The sequence below is a fragment of the Mesocricetus auratus genome, unplaced genomic scaffold (genome assembly GCF_017639785.1).
Source record: "Mesocricetus auratus isolate SY011 unplaced genomic scaffold, BCM_Maur_2.0 Super-Scaffold_100013, whole genome shotgun sequence".
Classification (NCBI taxonomy): domain Eukaryota; kingdom Metazoa; phylum Chordata; class Mammalia; order Rodentia; family Cricetidae; genus Mesocricetus; species Mesocricetus auratus.
The window spans coordinates 38,729,460-38,756,516 of NW_024429196.1; the positions used below are offsets into that span (position 1 = coordinate 38,729,460).

The following is a 27,057-nucleotide window of genomic DNA, read 5'->3' on the forward strand; positions in this document are numbered from 1 at the left end:
CCAGGAGATCAAGGAGTTTGCTCTGAGATGTTGCCTACTAATGTCAGGAGCTACATTCATAAAGTATCATCAATGTGACTGCTCAAACATGAGCTGAACATGGACAACCACAATAGATGCACTGAAATGTGTGTGTGTGAGCCCATAAGGCCTCTACCCTACATGACGAATTACAGGCAACTAAGACATGCAGAAAATGGGAGAAATAACACAGCAATTGTTATCAATACCAAATGGTCAGTCCCAAAAACATACACACAAGTAACAGAATACAGACTGAGCAAGTTATATTAGGAATATATATGTATAATAGACAAATATATACATATATCCATGTGATAACAATTAGTGGAAAAGAGACCATGAATCTGAAAGAAAGCAAAGAGAGGTTTGGAGGGAGAAAAGGGAAGGGAGAAATATTTGTAAAAAGACAATGAGGAGGTAGAGGAGGAGGAGGCTGCCACAGCAAAGAAGTCATAGCAAGTTTGCATTCTGGGTGCATTTGTTATGTTCCTAACTGTGGTCTGAGCAAATCCAACATTTATGCTCTACGCCCTTCTCTGGGCCTGGCATCACAACAGGTGATATGGGGTTCTCAGTAATGATGGACACCACATGACATCCCTGCCACTAGCCCTTTATACTATCGTGACCATTAGCTTCCTGCTTGTTCCCTTAGAAGTCTCCTCTTCACTTAGCAGACAGATCACTTTTCCTAATGTGGAGACTCTGGGTCTTTAAAAATGTACACTAGGGCTGCATTGTTGTGCATATAACCTTTGTGTTAATTTGCTTTCTATCGCTGAAAGAAAACACCCTGACCAAAAGCAACCGAGGAAGGAAAGGGTTTATTTGGTTTACACATCTTAGACCACAGTCCACTGAGGGAAGCCCAAACAGGAAGAACTGAAGCAGAGGCCATGGAAGAACACTGCTTCCTGGTTTGCTTCACATGGCTTGATCAGCCTGCTTTCTTATAGCATCCAGAACCATCAACCCAGGCACCTCCCACATGCCACTCCCTGTAGTGGTCTGGTCCCTCCCATACCAGTCATTAACCAAGAAAATGCCCCATAGACTTGCCCGTAGGCCAATCTGGTAGTGGCATTTTCTCAATAGAGGTTTCCTTTTTCTCAAATGACTCTACTTTTGGTAAGTTGACAAACCAAACAAACCTGGATAGCCTTCAGCACTGCCTAAAACTACAACTTCTAAACATCCGTGACAGCCTAAAGCACTCATTTGGATTTGAAGCCTAGTACTCACATGCTGGACACCTCGCTGGTACCCTAGCCAAGTCTTTGTTCTCATGTTCAATAGTTCAATCATTTTTCTAAAGTCTAGACTTAATAATAGTTCTTGCATTCACCCACATCTCCTTGTCAGGAACATGGAAATTGGCATCAATTCCTCTATAACCCCCACACCATAATCTTTGTCTGAGTGCTGAGATCATAGCCTCTATATTTTAATTTTCTAGAGTTCATCTGTTTCCTACCACTTGTCCTGCCTCCATTACAGCCCCTTTCTTATTTGATTCCAGTCAGCTCTAATGGCCTGCATTCTCTCCCTTGCCCTAGATATATTCTTTACAATGGATGTAATGATTTTCTTTTTTAAAAACCTGGGAATACTCATTGCGTTACTTCCTTGTTCTAGTGCCTTCTCACTACTTTATGTTCACATTCCAAATACTAGCTTGAGACTTCCTTTATACAAACATGAAAAATGAATCTGCCTGTGCTCCTACCACCAAATTCATTCATGTCTGCTTTCTCCTACTTATAATCGTCCATTCCTTCAGGGAGTATTAGAATGCTAAAAGGTACTTGGTTCTTCCTCTGCCTGTTATCTGTTTCCATTGGTCCTTTCTTTGCAATAATCTCCAGTTCTTAGCCTTCTTGGAATTCTTCTACCCTTAATAGAAAGCACAGAATAGTATCCTATTGTTGCTTTGACAGTATGAAAATTAATTCTAATGAACTGTTTATGAACAATTCGGAACTCAGAATTCTGTGGTTTGGGGATCTAAATACTTAGCATGGAGCCTGTTGTAGCAGGGAGCACTGAGAAGCTAACAGGAACTACCTGAAACAGGCCAGTCAGTCCCCCTGTGGTATCTGTCTATCCTTTCTCTATAACCAAATTTCCCCTCTCTCCCATTTGCATCATAAATGGCTTGTGGCAAATTCTTCTGCTAGGGAAACATTTCTGCTTATGGGGCAACTCAGCAAACTCTATTAATCAAGCATATTACATCCAATCAAAATGTATGTCACTTTGGGTTGCTGTGGAGTGGGAGCAATCAAGGGTACAGAAGAGGGAGAAAACGCTTGGTTTAATGAACTTGGGGCTCAGTCTTTAGACAGTAATCTGCTGAGTCTGTGTGTGCCAACGATATACAATAAACTTGCCTCCTGGCTCATGTCAGCTGGAATAGCTTATTTCCTGATCCAGTTTCTTCCTAAACAGTATTACAAGGTATTCTCATAATAGTCACAAGAATGTGATGAAAGAGTAGATGTTCATGGCTGTTTCAGTCTTCAAGGAACTCATAGGCTAGGTTTTTAAATATTTTATTTTTATTATTATTTTTAAAATTAAGTGTGGGTGTGTGTACCTGCATGTGAGTATTTGCACATGAGTCCAGACTCCCACAGAGAACAGAAGAATCTGATCCTTTGGATCTGGGATTGTAGATGGTGGTTAAGCACCTGAGAAGGGTCCTGGGAACTGAACTCAGGTCCTTTGGAAGAACAGCACATGTTCTTAGACTCTGAGCTCTCTCTCCAGTCCCGTAGATGATATTTAATATGATACAAAATTTGTTTCACTTTGAGCCAGGCAAGCATAAGGAATGGTTTAACTCCACTTGGCTTGGACTTTGCACACACCCTTGTGACAACATTGCACCTAGCAACCTAGGACCTCATCTGCCTTGAGCTGCAAGTATATCTGACTCTGAGCAATGGAAAAGTTCCTCTTTCCCTTGACAATCATCAAGCAATGTTCAAGTATTATTCCCAGTTATAGCTGTTAGGAAAGCAGGGAGTTAATCAAGTCTGAGCTGTTCTCAGATGCAAATGCAATTTAAGTTGGTCTCTTTGTGAGCTTTTAAGAAAACAAATACCATCTTATGCTAGTGCACAATTAGGTGTGTATATAATTAAAATCAGAGGCATAGTAGAAAAAGACATGGATGGTAGAAAAAACATCTTATGTAACTTAAATGACAATCAAATAGAGAGCCTAACTCCCTATACCCTTTAATAAAAAGATTCTTACTTCTATTGAACACCATAAAAGAAAGTCCCAAACAACGACTGATGCCCTGGAGTACCTCACCCACTGTCACTCTTAACCACATATTTCTTTACTGTAACTTGCTTTTTAATAAGGTTTACTTGATATTTTGTAATCTATGTGTACTCTTATTTCAACTCTTTTAATAAGAAGCCAAGGAGCTGGAAATACTTAGCATAGACCCCAACCACTGTAACAATTTGTCCTGAAACAACTGTTAATTCAGTTACTTAAACACATAAAGGAGAGTAAAAACAGAAGTGGTGAAAGGACCATCCATAGTAAATGTCTTCTTAGCACTTGCCACTAAGGATTTCGGTATATCTCACATTGAGTTTTCACTCTAAACTGCTTTTTATACTTTACTATTTTTTAACTGGAAAATTTGATTCTAGAAGAGGAATGGGAGCATAAGTAGCAACTGCATAAGGACAGTGAATGGGGATTTAAGACAATCCACTTACACATCTCGAAGTCTCATAGTTCCTGAAGAGAGTGGCACCTGGATGAACCTTATAGCAACAATGAACTCCAGCTTATGGAAGTCAATTACAGGGGACCCAAGCAAGTTGCCTATGCGAAAGGAACCAGATATACTCCTTGCCTTCACCCATCTTTGGCTTTATAGGACTGCACAGCTATTTATTTTTGCTACAAAAGATCTAGCCCGATCACCATGAATAAACGTAAAGATTGGAAACCCCAAGATACCACATAACAATGTTGTTTGGTTTTTTGGTAAGAATTTTTTAAAGGTTTGCCAATCCCAAATAGAAAAGGAGCCAAGACTCTATCCCACATGACATAGACAACATTATAGAAGAAGGTGTTGAAAAATATATGAAACCAGAGCATGAGGTTGGCATAGAATGTAGCTATGTTGCCCTGGTGTGACACAACCATGGCTATCTTTAAGCAGAGCAGCTGCAGTGAACTGTGGGAGAGTTTATTCACAGTTATGATAATAAAATAACCAGGACAATGTAGTTGATATCTATGTCAGTGGTGATAAAACTTTGATAGTCCATACTGGAAGGAAAAGGGAGGTTAACAAAATTCATCCAAGATTCTGGTCATCACTTTCTGCTGCCCCAGAGGTATATGGCTTTGAATATAGGAGTTAGAAGATTGACTTGGGGTAGAACCCCAGGGCCACAGAGCTGTACATAACTTTCCCAAGGTCCTGTAAGTAATTCTAATAAACCCATTTATTTATAATACGGGCTTGACAGAATTTTTCTTTAGACACCTTCTTAAAGTCACATAGCACACAGTCTCATGTATGGGAAAGTTTTATCTGTAAATATCTTGATGTTAAGGCAATTATTTCTTAAAAAACACAACTATATCAAGTTTTTTGTCTGAACTTGTGTATTTATGCCCTTGGTAAAACCCAGTTGGAGCTCATTTCACAAGACAGAAGAAAATTCTTGATGGACCAACCAGATGCGTGGGAGAAGGAATAACCTGCCCATGAATTCTCCCATGTGGCACCAGACTCATGAGGAAGAACAGGTAAAGTTCAGGTGCATGATTCTGGATGGACTTTGGAACTTTGTTAGTTTTCTTAGAGATGAGACAACTACACTGGCTATGGTACTAAAAATATTCACGTCTCAAGATTCTAAGACATCATTTGCATGTTTCTCTCTGGGTTTTTTATATTATGGTCACAAGTGTGAAAAAAGAAGGGGACAGCATATGGAAAGGAAATAGCAGCCTGACTTGGTATGGAAGCTTGTGTGGGACAGGAAATCCTCCAGCTTTACTTGGGGCACACAAATCTTGTTTGCCCCAACACACTTCCTGTCATTAGCTCAGTTTGACACTGTAACATTTTCAATATAATTTACTGTCATGTAACTTTAAGATTATCTCTGGGCTCTTCCCCTGAGGAAGTTTCTTCACAGCCTAGCTCCTAGTAATGTATTTTCCTACCAGTCATCCTATGCTTCCATTCAAGTCTCTTCACAGTTACTAATTTAAATAAAAAAAATGGTCTTTGACAAACAGGCCTGGCTGTATTTAAAGAGACTGGGCTTAGAAGCATATCTGGTAGGCTATTCTTTAAAATATTTATCCATTTATCTAAGTTGTCTATGCATCAGAGACACTAAATCAGGATGCAGGGTAAAAAGAGCTGATCTTATGAGAAAAAGGTTGAGTAGCTTCCAGGCAGTCACGATCCTGGGGCCATGATCATGACCATGAGCTATGAACACTTGCTACCACTTCCATTCTTATTCCACTCTTTAGTGGCTTTATTAGATCATAAACAGTATATCACCAACAATCTCTCAGAGCTGATACTTTAGTGTCAATCATCCCGGGCTGCTTGCTTTTTTACCTGACCCTACATGTTCCATTCAAAGGACGTCTGATGGGAAAACGTCATAGCACAACTCTATACTTGACTGAACCAATAACAAAGCTGTTTTCTAAGAAGAATAGCCACTCTCAGCGTGTTTTATTATTATAATTATTATTATTATTAAAAGCAGATTTAGGTGACAAACCATCAAAGTATTTTTCTTTGTACAATGAGCAATATGATTAGGCAGAGATATGGAAAACAGATCACTGCCTGCAATAACTAAAGGCCTTTTTGTAGTGATTTCAGCACCCCATTCAACTTTCCCATCACCAATACAGTACTTTAATATTATCTAGTTACAATAGGCAGGGAAATAGCAGAATCAGTCACAAGAGTTTAAAAGGTTGGCCTTAGGCTTAGGTTTATGCTTAGATTAGTCTTAGGCTTAGGCTTAGGAACCTCCTATAGTATACTCCACTGCTAAGATGAATTATTCAGTAAGTTTGATGTAATAAACACATCTTCTCTTTGCTGTATTTTAAGTCAGCATGGATTTACCAGGATATAATCCTATGGTAAGTGAAAAGTAACTAGTATTCAAAACCTGAGTCTGGGCTATAGGCCCTGCAGATATTGACCCAGCTTGTTGAAGATTGGGCGATTTTTGTCAACAAGATCAGGTGGAGCAAGCAGCCTATCTTAAAGTGTCACCTAACTTGTATGTTTTGTTTGTTTTCATTTCATAGGAATCTCTTCCTTCCAGGGACCCTTGGGAAGGAGGATTTTCATTTACTGTCGGCTGTGGCACACAAGACATACACAGTGAACATTACGGAGTTTAATCCCTAGAGACAAAGCTTGTGTTTGAGAGGAGAGAGCAACATTACAAACCAAGTGAGTGAAAATTCGCATGTTATAGAACGAGGGGTTTTCATTGAGACAGGCCTGCTCTGTGTAGCTCAGGATGGCCTTAAGCTTTCTGCTCTCTGTCCTCAGCCTTTTGTAAGCCACACAGGCAATGACTCACCGATTCTATCTTGCTGAGCTCAGAGAGTAGGACATTTTGATAAGAAACAGCAAGTTGAAAACCAACATTTTAAGCTGTGAATAGAGGGGAAATTTCTGTGAGTCTCCTAGAAAAGTGTCCAAGATAAGGAGACTTCAAGTAAAGAAACGAAGAAAGGAAGTAGGTTGTGTGTCCAAAGAGGAACCCCAGGCACTGAGAAAAAAGGCCAGGCACAAACATCTGGAGGTGTGAAAGCACCTGAGCTTCCTGAGTAAAGGAAAGGAGACCTCCAGGCATGGAGGAGAAAAAAGAAGAACATCCCGAGGCTGGAAAGACAAGGCAGGGAGCTTAGCCAGACCAGAAGGAATGAAGGAGAGAGCAGTGGGAAACAAAGTTAGAATTAAAACCAGGGCATGGATCGTAGCAGGCCTAGTTCTGTGGAAGGACAACAGTGGTCATACATTAGGTATGGAGTTACTGAAGACACCTGGATAAAAAGTAACGTTGTCTGGTTGGTGTCAAACACTCAGAGTCTGGCTGTTGCTTTAAGAACGTACTGGAAGGAAGGTAAAGGAGGGAGTTGGGAGTCCTTGCAAGAAACAAAACTAGACAAGACCATGGTGTGATTAGGGTGGGCATATGTGAAGAGAATTTGGATGGAGATGTGGACAGGGGAGAGCACTCACTGTTAGGGCTGCCTTGCATGTGATTTGAAAAGCTTCTTGCTAACCTTGGTTTGTTCAGACAATTTTATATTTATGCAGCCAAGCGAGGATGCTGGATGCTACTTTCCTGCTTACCTTCCTACCTGCCGTGAAACCTGTTCCTCGAGATGTCAAGCAGAGTGGTTCTTGTGACAGAAACTAGAATCTATGACCCCATCTCTTTCTAAATTTGTTCTTTCCGAGATGAGCGCTGCAGTTTCTGTTTAGCGCTATACACATTTTAAGCTTTACGGCATTTATGCAACTTGACCTTCTATGATACAAAGAAGGGTAAAATGGAAGCTAGGAGGCTGTCTGAAGGCCCAGAGCTATCAAGACCAGATGAAATGGGCAGTTTCTGAGCAGAGGCGCCATTCAGAAGACAGAGACTCTGGCAGGAAATAAACTTATGGACATGGTCAGTTCAGGGTTTTTTCTTTTCTTTCCTCTCACAATAGAGGGCTATTCTGAATCCCAGATAGGAGGAAACCAGCAGCTTTTACACGGCAGTGATAACCTTGGGGTTTCTTCTCAGTTGCACAAAAAGTAATGTGGCTCTCTCACTTCATGTATAATGGGGAAGTGGTGATAATTGTCACTGCAATGTCTGTACACTGATCCAGTAACCTCATGTTCTCTATTGGAGTAAATATAAGTATGTATGTATGTACGTAAGGAGATATAAGTGTCCATCTAAACATATGCACATATGTAGAACACTAAAAGGGCTCAGTATAATATGTATATATGTGTATATATGCATATGCATATATGTGTAAGATAATTGAGGAGAAATAGTCATGAATTTGAGAGGGAGGGGGCATGAGAGGAGTTAAAAGGGGCAAAGAAAGCAATGAAAATTATGTCAATATAGAACTCATGTATGTATGTATGAAATTCTCAAAAAAGTTTTAAAAGCATAAATTTGAAAAAGGCTGGTTGGCTGTGAAATCTAGTGCACTGGGCGCCCCATCTAGCATTCAGTGCTCTCTCTGCCCATTGCCACATCTTTCTCACGATGTTTATGGAGAGAGAATATGTTCCCACCTATGAACTGTGGACTCAGCCATGAAATATGTATTAGGATTTGGAAAATTAAATATGATATCCACCTTTAAGCAAGAAGTTACATGGTATCATGAGTTGACACAGTTTTTCTTGCTCTGGTCCCTTCCTGGGAAGCCACGCAGTGTAGATGGCACTTTTGTGCAAAACAGTTGCAGCCAACCCACAGCCAAAATGTAATGTGAGTGAAAATAGTTTTTAGTGTGGTAACCAAGGAAACTGCATAGATGTTGGTTTCAAAGCATCACCAGCACGTCAAACTAACAGTTCTATACCCACCTTCACAGCACAGGACAAGGTGTCATGTCCTGATTGTTGTTTTACTAACATGTACATAGTGGGCCCCTAAACAGACTAACTCTGAAGGAGAAATTTCATGAGTGAGGGGTAATTTGGGCACAATTATAGACTTAAAAATAGCACTGAGAGGCCTCCTTTTTTTATTAGAAACAAGCTTGCTTCACATGTCAATCTCAGTTCCCTCACCTTCCCCTCCTCCCCCCCACCAGTCCCCCAAACCCCAAACCCCCAACCCCCCACCCAGTCCCAACTCTGTCCCCCAGGGAGGATGAGGTCTGTCATATCATCCAGTGCAGGGGCTAGGCCCTTACCAATGTGTCCAGGTTAAGAAATAATCTCTTAATGTGGAATGGGATCTCAAAGTCCATTTGTATGTCAGGGATAAATACTGATCTACCATCCCAAGCCCCATAGATTGCCAAGGCCTCCTTTTTCTCCTCCCTCCAAGTAACCCATTCAAACCAAGTCCATTAACAGAGCCCTCTCCTTTTTACTTTAGTATTTACTGATTCCTCTCACTGAAATTTCCAACTCTTTCTTTACAAATAGTTTTGCCTGGTCACTGCCAGGTCTCAGATTTAATTTCAGGAGGTGTCACATTAGCATGCTTTTTGTTTACCTCCCCATCTCCTTTTCCCCACAAGGACTCAGAAGAAACTGGACTCTACACCTCCACTGATACTGTCAGGGGCTCATAGCCGAATCCCTGCATCCTCCATTGGTTGTTATCTCAAAGCATAGAAACCAGGGAAGGTATAAGGATCAAACACCTTCTGAAGACTGCATCTTCTCTTTGAGTCTACATTCTTGGATCGTTTCTGTCTCTTGTATGGTAAGCAGTAACATCCTTGATAGACATAAACACAAGCATAATGCTAGAGTCTAACCAACTTACACTGGAGAGCATATGTATTCTAGAATAAGAATTTTTCACATCATAGCATCTGAAGAGGGAGTGGAAGGAAGAATAACTGAGAGAGGCCCTCATCTTGTCTTCCTCCACTGTTTTTCATGACAAAATGAGATGAGGGAGAAACTATTGCTCACGTTAAGACAGAGAACTTAAAGGTTCTCATATTTATAGATCTAACAGAATAGGCTACTGCTTCATTTTCCTTAACTGGAATCTAATAGTTGGAGGACAAAAATATGACTTTAATAATGGCATACTGAGCCAAGTGAGATAACATACCTGGTGTACTCTAACCAGAGAACCTGTGCCATATGCAAGGACCACAGGGATGCTTGCAAGAGAAGGGCCACAGGGATACTGCACATGACAGAAAAGGGAAGTACCAAAGGGATGCTTGCCATGATGTGAAATAGAAGAACCATCGGGAGAGAGTTCAAATCTCATTCTACCACTTCCTGCCTCTAAGGCACTAAGCAATTTATGGTTTCTTACTTTAAATGAGAATTACAAATGCTTGTTCTCCATAATGTTTTTGGCAACTGCAAGTGAGAAATATATGAAATAGTCATGAGAGTGTCAGGAGACTAAGGCCAACCAATCCTTTTCTGCTTTCTTAAAAAATGACAACAATAACAACAACAAAAACACTTCTGGGACCTATGATATGGCTCAACGAATAAAAGGAACTACTGTCAACCCTGATAGACTGATTTTAATCTCTAGAAACCACATGGCAGAAAGAGAAACTGACTCCAAAAACTCATCTTCTGGTCTCCATATGAGCTTTGTGGCGCGCGTGCTCACATGCGCACGTGCGCACACACACACACACACACATACACACACACACACACACACACATGAAGAGAGGAGAGAGAGAGAGACAGAGACAGAGACAGAGAGGCAGACAGACAGACATAGTAGTAGCATAGAGAGAAAACAAGAGAAAATAAATACATATAATTTAAAAAATTCTGCATCCTTTCAGACTTACAGAGATGTTTTTTAATTCTACATAAATTTCGATTTACAGAAAGTTATAAGAATATTAGAATGAACTTCCTAATTTTATAACATAGATTTTTGAAATGTAAACTTTTTGCTAGTTGAGTTTTGTTTCTATGTTTCTCTGTGTGAGAGAAAGACATATAAAGCTGATATACATACTTGTGTATTTTTCCTCTCATGCATGCACTTTTTACAAAAGGTATATATGGTAAGCATCCAAGACAGAACCCTGGTCATCAAAATAAATTCTTTTGCAGATTACAGTGTACAACAGAGGGAGAGACAATTTCATGGAGGATGGTGATTAAAAAGCATTGTGACATGGTCCTGTCACTCAGAAGTGCACAGCTACAGCTAGGCCTGTGACCTTCACAAGGTTGGCCCCACCCTTTGCTGCAGAGGTCTAGGGGAACTGCTTCTCCCATCCAGCCTGCTGCTTCACCTCATGATGACAGAATTAGAGGTCCAGGTTTTCCTCCATGCATTGCTGTATGGCCCAGAACTGGTCTACACAGTCTGGTCACTGGATTTACTTTGTGCTATGACAGAAACAGGGAAAGGTGACCTGGAACTGTTCCCTGTGAGGAAACTGGCCATTTCTCCAAACAAAGATGTTCTAGTTACTGTTTCTCATGTGCAGTATCCATCTGGGTTCTCTGTGTGTGTTGCCCCATCGCTGCACTGCTGGGAGTTGTGCAGTCTTTTGCTATCACATGTACAAGCTGATCCTCCCTTACCATCCAGAAGAAAACATAGCTGCTCCACACACTCTGAACTGGACAAAGCAACTGTCACTAGGCTATAACAGATACGTCTGCCACCTGGAAGCTCTGAGGTCATAGAACCACTTCTGCCAGCCTGTTCCTCCTCACCTGCCTGTTCCTCCTCACTTTCTCAACCCCTACTAGGGTTCTCAGCCTACGTGCCTCTCCTCCATTCCCAGGGCAGCAGGAACTACATTTCCCAAAGGGATTTTCATTGGATAGCCTATGGCTCTGAAGCAACTTTATCCATCACTCAGAGAACCTGGTTCTGGAATTATTCACTTTTCACAGGAAAGACTCCTCATGCTTTGTCAGGGCTTCTGTGTTTAAATAATTAAGCCTGTGCATTGATAAATTCTTGAAAAGGGAGAATGCTGATCTATTTCTGCCTTCATTCACTTTTCCCATATAACATTTTAGTGACCAGATTTAATGTTAACTAACCCCAAGTATATTTTTAACAATTTTGGAGCTACAGTGTTCATCATTTTCTGTTTACAGAAAATATATACCAAGAACAGTAGACTCAACTTATCAAAGCAATTAGTTTAATCAGATTTTTTTGTGTGTCAGAAAAAAATCCCTGGTTTCAATTTAAGCATAAATAAATATGTTAATGAATGTATGAAAGACCATAAATACGACTAGAAATAGCAGGTAAAGAATGGAGATTTATGCAAAATTAATAATATATAACCTAGTAAGAGTTAATGAAAACCAATCTATTTTAAAGCATCCAGACATATATACCACAGCATCCCCTTTTGAACACCATGCCTCATCTCTCCAAGGTGTGCAAAGTACGGACAGTGGGGTCATTGCAAATATTTGTGATAATCGGAACAGTTATATTTGAAGAAGATTCTCTCTTTGTTGAATATCTGTGCATAACTCAGTGGGTTCAAATTTTAGGACTGTATCCATTTTAAGAAGAGCGAAAACAAATGATCAGATCAGTTTTAGAAAGGAATAAACAGAAGTTGAGAGTTTGAAACAGAATTCACCTAATACATCCATGTTTGGATATCCTTCAGAAAGGTGTAGTGGTTTGTATGAGAAGTCCCTTATAGGTTCGGTTATTTAACAGCTGTGCCTAGTTGATGGTGCTGTTGTGGAGGGATAGGAGATGCAGCCTTCATGGAGGAAGGATGTCATTGGAGGTAGGCTTGCAGAGATAAAAGCCTCTTGCCACTTCCTGTTAGTTCTCTTTCCCTCTGAGGTTGTGAGCTCTTAGCTTCCTGTTCCAGCAGCCATGCCTGCCCCTTTCTGCCCCGCCTCCCTACCAAGATAGACTCACATTCCTCTGGAATCATAGGCCCAAACAAGCTCCTCCTTCTAAAAGATACCTTGCTCAAGGTGTTTTATCACAGCAACAACAAAGTAACTAATACAAAAGCCTTCTTTTCTTCCAAGGAAGTCATGTCACCCTGGGAGGAATACTGTTCTGTGAGATTGTGTGTTCTTTGAGAAACAAAGAATCAGTACTAGTTTTATATCACCAGCACTTGCCTGTTTCCAGGTATAGAACAATTACAAATAAACATTTGCAGAGTTAGTTCATTCAGTAAAAGAAGAAAACGATAGCATTCTAATGAAATGATGGAAGCTGCTTAAATTAATTGGAAAATGTCTGACACCTAGAAAATTGTAAAGGCTGGAATTTTCATCTTGATATTCAGGCAATTGCTGAATGTACACACACACACACACACACACACACACACACACACACACACACACACACACCTTCTACTTAACCTTTCCAAACTTCTCCACTAGCTTTCCCTTATTAGTATGCACAAAATTATCTCCCAGTAACTTGAATTGTCTAATATTCTCCCAGACTCACACCCACCACAGTCTCATTTTCTGAAAATTGTCCTATTCTTATTCCATCTTAACTTGCCTTCTCACTTACCCATTCTATAACTTCTTTTTGGTCGGTGACAACAGACATACCAATTTCTATAAAACTTTTCTAGGTGAAAAATTCAATGGCTACCAAGGTCTGGTACAGTCAGTGTGGCAGGCTGCAATGGCCCTTGGTGGAGGAAGACAGCCCACACAGGTCACAGTGTCTCACCCCAGGTCGATGAGGAAGCTGCCAGTGCCACAAAGTGAAAGGCCAAGAAGAGAGTAACTTCAAATCATGTGCAACTCTATCCATCCTTTTGAGCCAAATCGAATGTTTTAGAGAGTCATAGTTCTATGCATTAAAATTCTCTCCTGATGGAGCCAATTTAAAGAGAGACTAGCAGAGCTGTGTATGTCAGATCACCTATGTCAAACACAGGTTCCTTGCCCTCTCTACAACTTTATTGATTATCTCTTCACTCTGAGACAACTCCCAACCTCTTGTTTTACTTCTGTTCCTTCCTGCCAGCATCCACACATGTCCCCTCCTTTCTCAAGTAACTTCTGATCTTCCTTTTTCAGTTGACAGTGGAAAGACATCTGGATTCTCTCTTCTACATCTTCTTTAAGTCCTATCCACTTGCATCTTGGCTAAAAAACTAATCCTCTAACCCTAACATTTTTATTCACAGATTAAAATACACTAAGAAGGGGCTGGAGATGTTCGAATTCTATCACCCACATTGGGAGCCTTAAAACTCCAGTTCCAAGGGACCTGGTGCCCTATTCTGGCCTCAGCAGACACTAGGCATGCACACAGTACACACGCATGCACGCAGAAACTCACATATAAAATAAATAAATAAACAAGAAAAAGAACATAAACCGGTAGATCCACCACTCAGAAGCGGAGAACCGCAAGTTCAAGGTTATCCCTGACAACATTGTGGTATATGCTTCAAAAAACAAAACAAAATAAGTCAAAAGGAGACCGGGATCATTTGTGTCCCACAAAGACAGACAGTGTGGCAGTGCCTGCCTGGGTGTAGGCAGGGTAAGGGAGCTGTTGCTACAAGCTGTTAGCATGGAATGGGGGTGTGGTCAGGCTTTGTGCTTCCCTAAGGACTTCTTGGCAGGTGGCAAGGCTTGCTGTCCCAGGGGGTCAAACTGTTGTTGCTGGTACAGAAAGAATGCCAGCCAAACAGACCAGTTCAAGGAAACACTACAAAGGCATCCTTGATTATTTGTGAAAAATCCCCAAGCAGCAGTCTTTCTTTCTCTCCTTCTGGAGGGGTAACTTAGCCAATGAGATCGGGTGCTTCCCCATCCAAGCTCTCAACTTCGCCTTTAAGCACAAATGCAAGCAGATCGTCCTGTGGAGCCTGGATAGGCATATCCTGGCTTCCCGTGGGGCAGCTGGGGCCACCTCCCCCTGCGCTGCCTGCCCACTGGACTTTTCTAGGACCAGATTGGCTGCCTACTTTGGACAAAGGATCTTCTCCACGTGAATTCAATGGGCTGGGCGACTGTCTCACCAAGATTTCAAGTCTGAGGGCCTGAAGGGTTTCTACTAGGATTTTAGTGTCCCTATCCCAGAGATCATTTACATAGCTCCTACTTTGGAGTCTATGACACTACTACCACGGGGATGCTGCCAGACCCCAAGAATATACACACTGTTGTGAGTTGGGTGATTGCCCAGAGCTTGACGTCAGTTGCAGGGCTGGTGTCCTATCACTGTGATATTATTCCTCTCAGGGTGGTGGTGATACAGTATGGGTCTAAGGGGGCTGATATTATGTATACGGAGACACTTGACTGCTGGAGGAAGAATGCAAAAGAAGAAAGAGCCAAAGCTTTCTCCAAAAGTGCCTGGTCCAATGTATTGAGAGGCATGGGTGGTGTTTTTGTATTTGGTACTGTATGATGAGATCAAAAAATATGTCTAATGTAATCGAAACTCAAGTTTGCTGGTTCACACCTTCACAGATCCATGGTGTGATAAAAGCAAACAAACTATTCTTAGACCTCAGAAAAATGCTTTGTTGAGTGTTCATTAAACCACAAATGTTTTTTTATTTATTTTTCATTTAGATTCCCACAGCAAACAGATGATAACTTATACTTGTTCAATTAATTATCTGAAGAACTGACAATGAAAAAAATAACTGGATATGAATCATTTATAAACTCTTCTCAATACAGAAAAAGAAAACAGAAAGCTGGCTTCTTGCTAATTCTAATCTGCTAAGGGGGTGAAGAAGGAGAGAGGGTGGGAGGGAGGGGGTACACTCACAGATATTACAGTGCTTGACTAAGGAGATAATAAAATTCTTCAGAGAGTCCTGAGAAAGAAATGGTTCCGATGCTTGAAAGAACTAGACTCAGAACGTGCCACCCAGGAAGCAGGATGATGCCTCTCACCATGGGAGACCATCACAGCCCATCTGTGTCTAAGGACACCTGGCTGTGAAGAGCACTCTGCTTCTAAACTAACAGCAGTGACAGGGCAGTTTCAGCCTGTAAACCAGACGCCATCTCTGAGTCTGTCATGGTGTATTGCAGGCAGGATGATTCGGGAGGATGGGTGGGCACTACTGAACCACTTTCATGAAACTATCTAGAACCTCATACAGATAGGGAAGTTAAGCTGAACAGAATTTTCCCACTTTCTTCCCACTGCTAACTCAGTCACACTGGATGCAAAGTCATACAAAAACTAAAGAAATAATACCTGCAGACATTCCATGAACGTAGAACAGTTAAAATCTGAAGCAACTTGGATAAAAGTGAAGCCAAAGGTAAGTCCAAGCATGTCAGAATTGAACATAGCTTCACATCAAGGGCTCCTCTTGAAGGGAGATGAATCTAGACCCCAGGTTCCCCATGGCAAGTTAGAAGCATTGGAAGGTTGACTTGATCATTTAGAGAGAATGCTGCCTATCGATCACAGAAGCAGGAGCTCTAAGAAGGCCAAGAATCCTGGGAATTGCCTCAGAGAAGGTGTCCCAGGACCCAAGAAAGGGTGCTAATTCATACCACACAGAGAAGAAAGGAACAGAGCCAGCTGAAAATCAACATATTTGACATGGACTAGTGAACCCCATGAGGCTCAGAAGAGACAAATGAAATGGTCTCTCTGGACAGTACAATGTGATAGCAATAAGAAGCACATTTTCTACATAGCAGCAAAACACTTCAGAAAATAATGCAATGATGTAGTCAAAGGGAAAATACCACAGCTAGTCTAGAATTATGTATTTAGCAAACCTGTAATTCAACAGTAAGGGTTGACTCAGGTATAACAAAAACAGAATTTTCCTACTCTTAGTTAACTTAAAAATTATTTTTAGCCAGAGAATATTGAATCTAGAAGTACGTTGGATTTAAGAAGTCACGCGAAGCAGAGGAACTAGTCAGTGCTTTTATTATTTTTAATATGAACTGACAAAAATAATGATAAATGATGAGATTAGGAAGTGTACTGAAGAGAGGAAGTAAAGGAAGTCCAAATGTGGGAGGCAGAGAGGGGAGACAACATTGCAAAGCCCTTGTGTTGTTAGAGGACAATACAGAGATTAATGAGCTCCAGTGTTTGCAAAATTGACTGTGCCTCTTAATCAACTGGATGAAAACACATTATGTTCAAATCAGGAGGCGAGAAAGGAAATGTGGCTGGCCCAATGGAAGAAGGAGGAGTAAAAAAAAAAAAAAAAAACTCCAAAATGTGAGATGGTGGAGGTTGTTGTTCTCCCAACACTTCCTTCCGTAATGTTTTCTCTATCTTCCCTACCAAGCCTTGAATTACGGATCTTCACTGAAGATCAACCACTATCTGCCCCAGATTCCACTGAAGTAAAATATCAGACCCTTTAAAACACCCTCCTGAAATGCCCACAGCAGAATCTTACTAGAAGTTTTATACCATATGTTTCCCAGGGGAAGGGGAATAACTTGCTCTCTAGTTCCAAAGGATGTATTTTCTTGTAATCTGCTGCAAGAAGAAATAAAGACTGACAAGAGGGAGTCATGGCCTTAAATGCTAGGCAATGCCAGCTTTAGAGTGTTGTGGTCTCTAAGAAAAAGATGGGGCAGGGTAGACCAAGCATAATGGTTAGAAAGAGTAAGCAAGCACTCTCCCTGGAGTGAGTTGAGTTATGCTTGGCATACAGACTCTCTTGTACAATGTGTTATGATCACAAGCTGTCCAACAGTCTTAGGTATTTAAAATAGCTCTATCATAGGTCACAGTGAGGTCATGTACAAGTCATGTATCTTGGGTGGGGATAATGTAGAAAGGACTTGTCCCACTGACCAAAAATGGAGCTGAGAAGATGTGACTGGCTTTGTTCCAGTCATCTGAAGCAGCTGTGATTGATCAGCTGTGATCACAGCGCTATTGCATGTAGTCATGCGGATTATTGCACACCACACAACTCAGCGTTGACCTTATGCAGAATATGAGGTAAACAGCACCTAGACTGTGCGGCACCCATTCTTCACAGTGATGCAATGGGCTTTGCTTATGTACATTGTCTGCGTAGTGACTAAAACTCCCCTGCTTGACCAATTCCTGTCAGATTTGAGTGTCTCTTCTTCACTAAACCTCAAGCTTGCTGTAGAACTGTAAGTGCAGCACAAATTATCCCCACTCTGTTCCACTAAAACTTCAACAAGCACCAGGATTGACTCCAGGCCCTTTAGAAGCCTGCCTGAGAACACGCAAGGCCACCAAAAGGATTCATTGTTTGTTCCAGAAGACACCAGATGACACGCTCCTGAGCACAGTTTTCTCAGAACATTCATTTTGGAAACTTGGGAAACGCAAATCCTTCCCCCGGCCTCCTCCAGATGTAAATCTACAACCAGAAGAGTCATCAAGAAAGATCAGGGATCTGAAATGCATGGAGATAGTTCTCTTGTTTCCTAGTTCCCTTGAGGAAGTGAGTTAAGAACCTGACTTGGAAGTCTACAGTTCCAGTTTGTAAACTATGTCCTCTCATAAGGAAGTTTGTTTCTCTTACAGAGGTGGATTAGAACTGGCTGCTTTAATACTCACTATTGAAGAAAGAAAGCACATTTATTTATTGGGTGTAGGGCATTCTAGCTTGTGTCACTGTTGCTGTGATAAAACACTAATCGAAATCAGTTTGGGGAGGAAAATGGTTGGCTTCATCTTCTACTTTACAGTCCATCATTGGAGGAAGTGAAGTAACAACCTGGAGGCAGGAGCTGAAGCAGAGACCACAGAGCAGTGCTGCTTACTGGTTTGCTTCGTGTCTCGTGACCAGTTACCTTTCATGCATAGCCCAGGCCCACTTGTTTAGTTGTATTTACTGCAGTGGGCTGGGTCTTCCTATATCAGTCAGCGATCAAGAAAACGGCCTGGAGGCGATTCCTCAATTGAGGCTGTGTCATGCTAACATCCAAGATTACCCATCACACAGAGGTAAAGGATCTAATAATAGCCTTCCAAGAAGAAAGGAATTTTCACTCCTGAGATAAATAGCCACAACCAGCACTCTGGTCTCAAACTTTCAGGACTCTCCCTGCCTCTGCAACCCAAAAGCTGGACTGTAGGCACGTACAGTCATGTCCTGTAGCTGACATTTTTACTAAACAGAATTTCATTTGTCATTACAACTTTACAATAAAATTTTGTGGATAAGAAAGAATCAACTTGTAACACAATTTATGCTTTTTGCATCAATATACATCTAAATATAAATATTTAGCAAAACCTCATAATGGCTAGACCTACTCCATGTAACATCACATATCTTGTAATAGCTAAAAGGTTTTAATATTAAAATACAATACTTAAGACAATTTTTGATACAGAGAAGTATGACATAGAGAATAATAAGATGTCTGAGCACATATATCTGTTATATTAGCATAAGATAAGTGGGGTTGACAAACTGGGAATGTAAGTCCTAAAGAAAAAGAATAGTAGAAATCTCCAACTGTCAAAGAAAAGTTTTACATATGTTTTATAAACTGATGATGTGGGCAGAAATTAAATTATTTAATTCTGTTAGGTTTCTTTTTAATTAAAAATTTATTATAGCTGGCTGTGGTAGTACAAATCTATAATCCTAGTACTAGAGATGCTGAAACAGGAGGACCACAAGGTGGAGTCAGCCTGGACTATACAGGGAGACTATTTCTCAAAACAAACAAACAAAAACAAAAACAGAAATTTTATTACAAAACATCAATATTTAAGTCAACAAAGATAATAGTTTTTGCAGTTACTGACCTGGAAGCTTCATCTATACTAGATAGCTATATAGTCTATCAGAGTAAGAAAGTAATCGTTAATGTTACACAATTGGGGACACTGAAAGGTAAAATAATGACTAGTATGACAAGACATGCCCTTCTGGTGCAAAAGTGGCATGGATAATAGACAATTTTCTGCTTGAAATTAAGCCCCATCCCACAAGATAAAACCCACACATGGCACCATTGTTGGGTGAAGGCTATGTGGCTAGCAGGTCACAGGCCATAGGGAGAGCCTACTACTATTATTCTGATAAATGAACATGTTATTAAATCAATTCCTTATAGCTTACTGGTATATGTATAGATTAATTACTTTCTCAAGCTACATCAGAAAAGCTTCTGAGTAGACAGTCATTAACACAGAGATCCACAAATAACCAAGGTACTGAGAATGAGATTACTGCAGAATGCTCATTCCTAAATGGAGCATTTATACTGAACTCCCTCCTCTCATAGCTCACAGGTCAATGGAGAAGAGGGGGTGAAAATACTATGAGAGCCTGAGGTGGTGAATAAATACATGAAAACAGTGTGCTCCAGACTATCTGGAAGCTATATACATGAACTCAAGGCAACCATGACACCATGTACAAGTCCCATGAAAGCTCAAATCAGACCAAATACCATCTTGGGAAGGGGAGGTGGACATGAAGTCCCACCTTTAGACAAGAAAACTGAGTCAGTTTTCTTTGAGAGTGTAGCTGCCTGGTAAGTTGACCATGCTCTAATGGAAGTCCACATATCTATGAATATATAGGCAGCAAGTAATTGAACTTGATGAGTGAAAAACAAAAAGAGGACACAAAGTTTGTTGGGGATGGGGGAAGAGGTAAATGTGGTCAGACTCATTTTATAGAATTCTCCGAGAATTTATTTTAAAAAGAAGTGAGCACTTGAACAAACGGCTACTTTTTGCCTCTTCATTCTCACCAATCAGCACCTGTTCTCACAAGGCACTGAGCCTAGCAGACACCCAGTATTAGCTGAGGAACTAATTTAAGTAAAGACGTAGTGAGAGCTTCCATGTCATAATAGTATTGTTTCCGTGCTGGTGGACTACTTGTGTAGGTACTCTTGGAAGGCTGTGAGCTAGGAAAATCTCTATGACTTATAGCTTAAGTTGCAGAGTGTACAATGAAGATATGCAAAAATATTCAATATAAGTACATATAGGTAGGGCCAAACATGCATAACCAACAAGTCTTTCACACAGTCTCTCACCATTCAAAGGACAGAAGCTAGAGTAGTGCAGTATCAATCCTGTGCCAGAAGCCACTGTGCAGCGAGAGTCACCATGAGCAAGCCTTGATATTCTGCAGGCTCATACAATAACATAAACCAAGTTATGCTACATATAGTAATGTTCTCAAACTTTGGAACATCATACGTAAAATCTAAGTGAAACCTAACCACAGGAGGGGTAGGGGAATGAGTAGTGGCTCCTACAGCTGTAGGAATTCTTTTCCTTTAGATACCTCAAGAGAGTCAGTTCTAAGGATACTGGAAATATCTGATTATTTTATCTTGTGTGGACAAGAACAAAAAGATAAGTGTCTGTTTTTTTTTTTTCTGAGAGCTCAAATAAATCCAAACGCAAAGTTTTTGCTTTCATTTTAAGAAACCAAATTGTGGTGGTTTAAATGAGAAATGATAAGCATTATTAACAACAATCATGCTACACACCCAACATTAAGTAGTAGTAATTTCCTCTGCCCATTACTTTTAAATTTAGCCTCAGGCATGTTTGCCGAGTAATGGCATAAAGAAGCTGGATTCTTTGTCAAAATATAGCAAGAATGGTATGGCCTCTAGTCAACATGCTCATGTTTTTTTCTCTCTGAGATCTCTTGAGCTAGGCCTAAACTGTGTACATCGCTCTCTAGGTACAGCTGTCTTCCAGGCTCCTACTAGAATTGACCTATAAGTTCTGCTTACAGCATCCAACTGCGTTTCTAGGTCAAAGTTCAGAAATCTTCTACATTCCTACACAAAACAACATGATCAGATTCTTTGTAACAATTTCTTTTTAGTTGCTATGATAGAATACCATGAAAGGGCAACTTACAGAAGAGTTTATCTTATCTTATGGTTCCAGAAGTTCAGAGTACATAGTAGCCAGACAGCGTAACAGCAGGAAGCAGGCAGCTAGAGTAACTGTAGGCATGAAGTAAAGAGAGCCTATGGGGGGGGGTTCATTTCTCACTTAAACCACCACATCCATTTCTTAAAATGAAAGTAGAAAATTTGCATTTGGAGTTATTTGATCTTTCAGGGCAGAAAATCCTGCATATATAAAAATCCCTCAGTCAACCTCTGACCTTCCTATTTTTGGATGAGCATAACCACGTAAAGGCCTAAGAACAATAAAATGCATAGTGTGCATATTGCTCATTTTAATGCCACACCTTGCTCTTAAACACAGTATGGTGCTATTAAAGCACCACACAAGTCAACTCTTAGTTCTTCAGATTGAAGAGTAAGAGCACTCGATCACAATTTCAGTGTGGTTCCTCCAGCCTCATCTTTGATTCTGCACTAAAAGCACAGTTCCGTTCCAGCTGGGGCCCTTGGGCATAGCAGTCAGTCACTCCACCCCCCCCCCCCCATCCTATGATGGCTACTTTCCATTTTATAATTCCCCGTGGAAAGCAAGGACCTTTCTTCTCTCTTTCCTTCCCTCCCTCCCTCCCTCCCTCCAGCTAATGTCAACAACTTTGACGTTTTCTCATAGCAGGAAAAAAAGAGGGGGGATGAAAAAGTGGCTGATGGTCTACAAAACTTTTTCTCTAGACATTATTTTTGGGGTTTTGTGCAGTTGAATCTGGTTCCAACCTTCCTAAGAAAGATATTTTCAGAAAGAGTTTTGAAAATGTTTCTTTTACAAGTGACGTCTCCATCTCATTAAGCGGCTCCTTGAAAGGGATCATTTAAAAACACATTTCTAAGGCTTGAAAGCCAGAATAGGAAGAACAGGACGCATCAAGGGCACAGTTCAAAGCTCAACACCTGTGGGCTGTGCACAGAGAACTGTGGCACTTCAGCCACATGTAGCCTTTGTTTTCTTTCTTTAAATGAGGACAATAGGATCCAAGTCTATGGACTAGGGATTTAGCCCTGTGTAAACTGGATGTGCCTCTAATTCCAGCACTGGGAAGATAGGCAGGAGGAGTGGAAGTTCAAAGCCATCCTTAGCTACACAGGGAGATCAGAGACAACCTTGGGTAGACTTTTTTTAGAAAGCTAAACAAAGACCAAAAAATAAAAATAAATACATAAATAAGGAGAAAAGAAGACAGAAAAGAAAGAGAGAATCTGAATCCAAGGTCTAGAGTGAGAACTAAGTGAAGCAGCATATCACACAGTGAAATTCACTGAGCATCAGTTAAGTCAATAAATGTCAGCTGTCACACATACAGTAAACTGCGAGGAGGACTGTTGTTATTTTGTTTAATCTTACATTCTTATTTTGTTTAATCTTATAGAGTACCTTCTTCAGTCTACTGCATTCCTAAGTGACATTTTAAAAAAAATCACACACTAAATCCTCCTCTATTGTGAAGGGCATTAAAAGTAACTGTTTCTGTGTCTATGGAATAATTTGATAACTCCATCCATAGGAGCAAAGAAGATAAAAAACAGGATCCCCTAGAAAATTTCATCATAAAACATAGCTAAACATTATCGACAGATAAAGACCAGTATTCAGAAGAGAGTGTGCACCACACAGGGAAGTAGATAGCAAGAAGACAAGTAGGTTTGCAATTTAAGAGAGAGAGGGGAACCCTGCTGCAGGGGGCACACAATGTCCTTGACATTCTATAAGTTCTTTACAAAGTAAAAAAAAAAGAAAAAGAAAAAAAACTTAGGATGCATTTTAAGTTCATCATGACTCATTTAATGCACACAAACCTTTATGAAGTTAGGTGCTGTGCCATTTTGGATGAAATTAAAGCTCAGGACTGGGTAGTCTATGGGACCTCTGGCAGTGGAACCAGGATGTATCCCTAGTGCACAAAACGACTTCTGGAGCCCATTTTCCATGGAGGGATACTGTCTTAGCCTAAATACACAGGGAAGGGCCCAAATGACTTGATAGATTTTGATGATCCCTCATGGAAGGCCTCATCCTCCCTGGGAAGTGGATGGGGATGGGATGGGGCAGTTTGTGGGGGCCATGGGAGGATGGGAAGGAGAGGGAATTGGAATTGATAAGATTGTTTCTAATTTAAATAAAATGTATTTTAAAAAGAAATTAAAGTTCAGAATGGTTCAATCACTTATCTAAAGACAAATTGCAAACAAGGAACAGAGTAAGGATTGGAGTGCTGGCTTGCCTAAGTCTGTACTCCTTTTAAAAAGTGTATAAATCTATAAATGCTAAGGGGCTTACTCTGGCTGGAAAATGGAGTACAAGAAAGATGATTGTGGGTAACATGTTGAAAGTGTGATGAAGGACTAACTCTTCCCATGCTTTTTCTGATGTCAAGACTCCAAGATTTGGGTCATTAGATAGAGGGGAACACAACAAAAATTTCAGTGAGGTACATAATATTGGTGTATTCCTAAAATAACTTCTGAAACCATCACCATACATGGACCCAAAAATAAGGCCTTCCAAAGACTGCTTAGTCATTCTCTCATAAGCTGAGTCACTCAGTCCCAGGTGTGTGAGGAAGAAGTACTGAGCCTTTCAAGGTTCAAGGCTTCTACTTATTTTCTAGGGTAATAAATAGTTGAGAATATTTTTATTGACATGGCAAAAATGTTCACCTATGAATCACAAAATCATTTGCCTATCATTTCAGGAAAATTCCAAATCTGCAACTGTACTGTGTTGGGTTTTGTACTTTAATGCATATAAAAGAAAAATCCAGAGTGTTTTAAAGTGAAAGTTCTTCTTTGGGGGGGGCAGGGTGCACTCCTCTTCCCTAAGCTATCAGGTCCACCTGCCTCCTGTGGGATTCCTCTTCTCTGTACCACCAAAGCTTCCCTGGTCCTGTGGGCTCCCCTAGGCGTCCCTTTTCCTAAGCCTCCTGGTAGGTCTGCTCCTTCCAATCCCAAAGACTTCTTGACTCTTTTGGGCCTCTCCTTTCCTGAGCCACCAAGCCTGCTAGACTCCTGTTGGGTTCCATTTTGCCAGGCCATTAGGCACGCCTGGCTTCTCTGGGACTTTTCTCTCCCATGCTGCCATCTAGGTCCACACCACCCAGTTCCAAAGGCCTGTGGTGTCCCTGTAGTAATTCCTTTTGCCTTGATACTAGCCCCACCTGTTTCCTCTTGGACATCACTGCTTTGAGATGCCAGGCCTCATGGCTACAAATCCAACTTCCCAAGGGCTCTTAGCTGTGACTTTTGGATGACTAGAGCTAATTCATGGTAGAGCAACTGGACCTGGAGAGTCAAACCAGAAGGCAGCAGAAGAGAGAACCAGAAAAGGGTATAGTGACCCTTAGTCAGCATCTGCTCACAAAGACAACAGTGTACTCTCAAAAGACTAGGAATGGAACCTGAAGCTCTCATTAAAAACAGACGTCCTACAATTTAATCTTGTCCTGACATTATGCATGCCTACACTGAAAGAAAAAACGGTAATTTGAGCAAAAGGAAAGAAAGACACAACTAACACACTACTTCAGATGCCCAAGACCTGGAACAGAAACAGAAGTAATATGAAGAACTGTATTTGAGTTTGAAACCTAAATGTCCCTCAGAATGAAGCCTTGGTCCCTCATTGATAAGACTTTTTAAGGTACTAGAAATGTCAGTGGACTGGGTCTCTCTAAAAGCAGTTAGATTTCTGGGGACGTGCTCTTGAAGGGGGTTATGACAGCTAATCTTGGTTGCTAACTTGAATGTTCTTGTAATCAACTAAAACCCAAGTCATTTAGCATGCCTATAAGGGATTTTCTTGACTGGTTTATTTGAAGTGGGAATATCCACCCTAAATCTGGGTCCCAGTTTTTGGTGGCAACCCACATAAAAGGGCATGGAAGAAGGAACCTTTCACATTTTTGCCCTCGCTCTTGCTGGAAAAGTCATCCATACTGCTCCTGAGGCATTCCTTTGAAGCTGTTAGAACCTGCTTATTTGGTATTTCAAAGACCAAATACCAGTAGCTCTCTAGAAATTCTCTGGGATTCTAGCAACAGATTGAGACTGCTGAGATATCTAGTCTCATAGTCAGAGGAACTGCTGGATTCTTGGCCTTCCCATCATGAGACAGCCATTGTTGGCCTACTCAGACCACAGGTTGTTAGCTACTATAATAAATAATGTCAATCTATCATCTATCTGTCTATCTATCTATCTATCTATCTATCTATCTATCTATCTATCTATCTATCCTCTCATTTATCCTGTTCCTTTCGAGAACTCTGACTAATACAGAGTTGTGTTACTGGGAGTAGTTCTAGAGATGATTTTTTTTTTTTAAGTATCTGGAATAGGCTATCCAATTCACCAACACCAACAGCTGCTGAAGTTTCTCCCAGAAGCATGGAGAGTGTGAAAAGTCTATGGTGTGAATTATTTAATGGATTTATTTAGAAAAAATGAATCTGATGATCCTGATTCACCTATATTAAAGAGCATGAAATATAATACAGAAAAACTATTGATAATTTGTAGAAAATAAGGAAAATAATGACACTGGTTAGTTGCTTCTTAGTATCTCAGGATAAACTGAAAAGTAAAAGAATGGGCTCAAGAATAAACTAAGCAAACCATAGTATCTCAGGATACAGTGACAAAGGAAAAGAATGACCTCATTGATATTGGCTCCGGGTGTGCATAAATCATCTAAAGCAGTGGCTCCCAACCTGCGGGTTGCCTATCAGATACCTTGCATATCAGATATTTTCATTACAATTCATAACAGTAGAATATTACTGTTATAAGGTAGCGATGAAATAATTTTATGGTTGGGAGTCCCCACAACATGAGGAACTGTGTTAAAGAGCAGCATTAGAAAGGTTGAGAATCACTGCTCTAAAGAATCACTCTCTTGCAGCCATAGAACTCAAGTTTCAAAAAAAGAACCTAAAGCCCCCATCATAAGATTGGCTGAATTACAATGAAAATCTGAACTCCAGCCTCAGAGAGTCAGTGCTTAAAGCACTGAATGGTAAGGAATGGGATCTTGTAACTTGGCATGGAGGTGTGTAGAAGAACCCGACTGAGGCAGAGAACTTTTAATCCTTGGATTCTAAAGGGTTTATCTCACCTAAGGAAGTACACCCTTAGTGAGGGATGCAGCCCCCGTCCCTGCCTCTGCGGTATTGCTCTCTCCACCTAGTTGACTTACCAGAGGCAGTACTCTTAAACAAAACTGATTTTCCATCTCGCAGTTATCAGCAGATTCTTGGCTAGCAGTGGGACTTCCTGTCTATTTCTCTTCTCTGAGCTGGGATTTGGTCTTGATGGGATTTGCATAGGGCTTGTGCATACTGTCACAACCACCGTGAGTTCATATATGCAGCTATCCTGTTGTGTCTACTACTTTCTTGTAGTCATTCATAACTTCAGGATCTTCCCACCCT

The 27,057-nt window shown here is 40.7% G+C and overlaps 1 protein-coding gene and 1 pseudogene across 7 annotated transcripts in view; one reads left to right on the forward strand and one right to left on the reverse strand.

Annotated features, from left to right (window-relative positions):
* Positions 1 to 27,057, reverse strand: part of Hecw1 (HECT, C2 and WW domain containing E3 ubiquitin protein ligase 1) — a 279,382-nt gene that overhangs the window by 197,512 nt on the left and 54,813 nt on the right. The window lies entirely within an intron of this gene.
* Positions 14,422 to 15,180, forward strand: LOC101843399 (annotated as a pseudogene).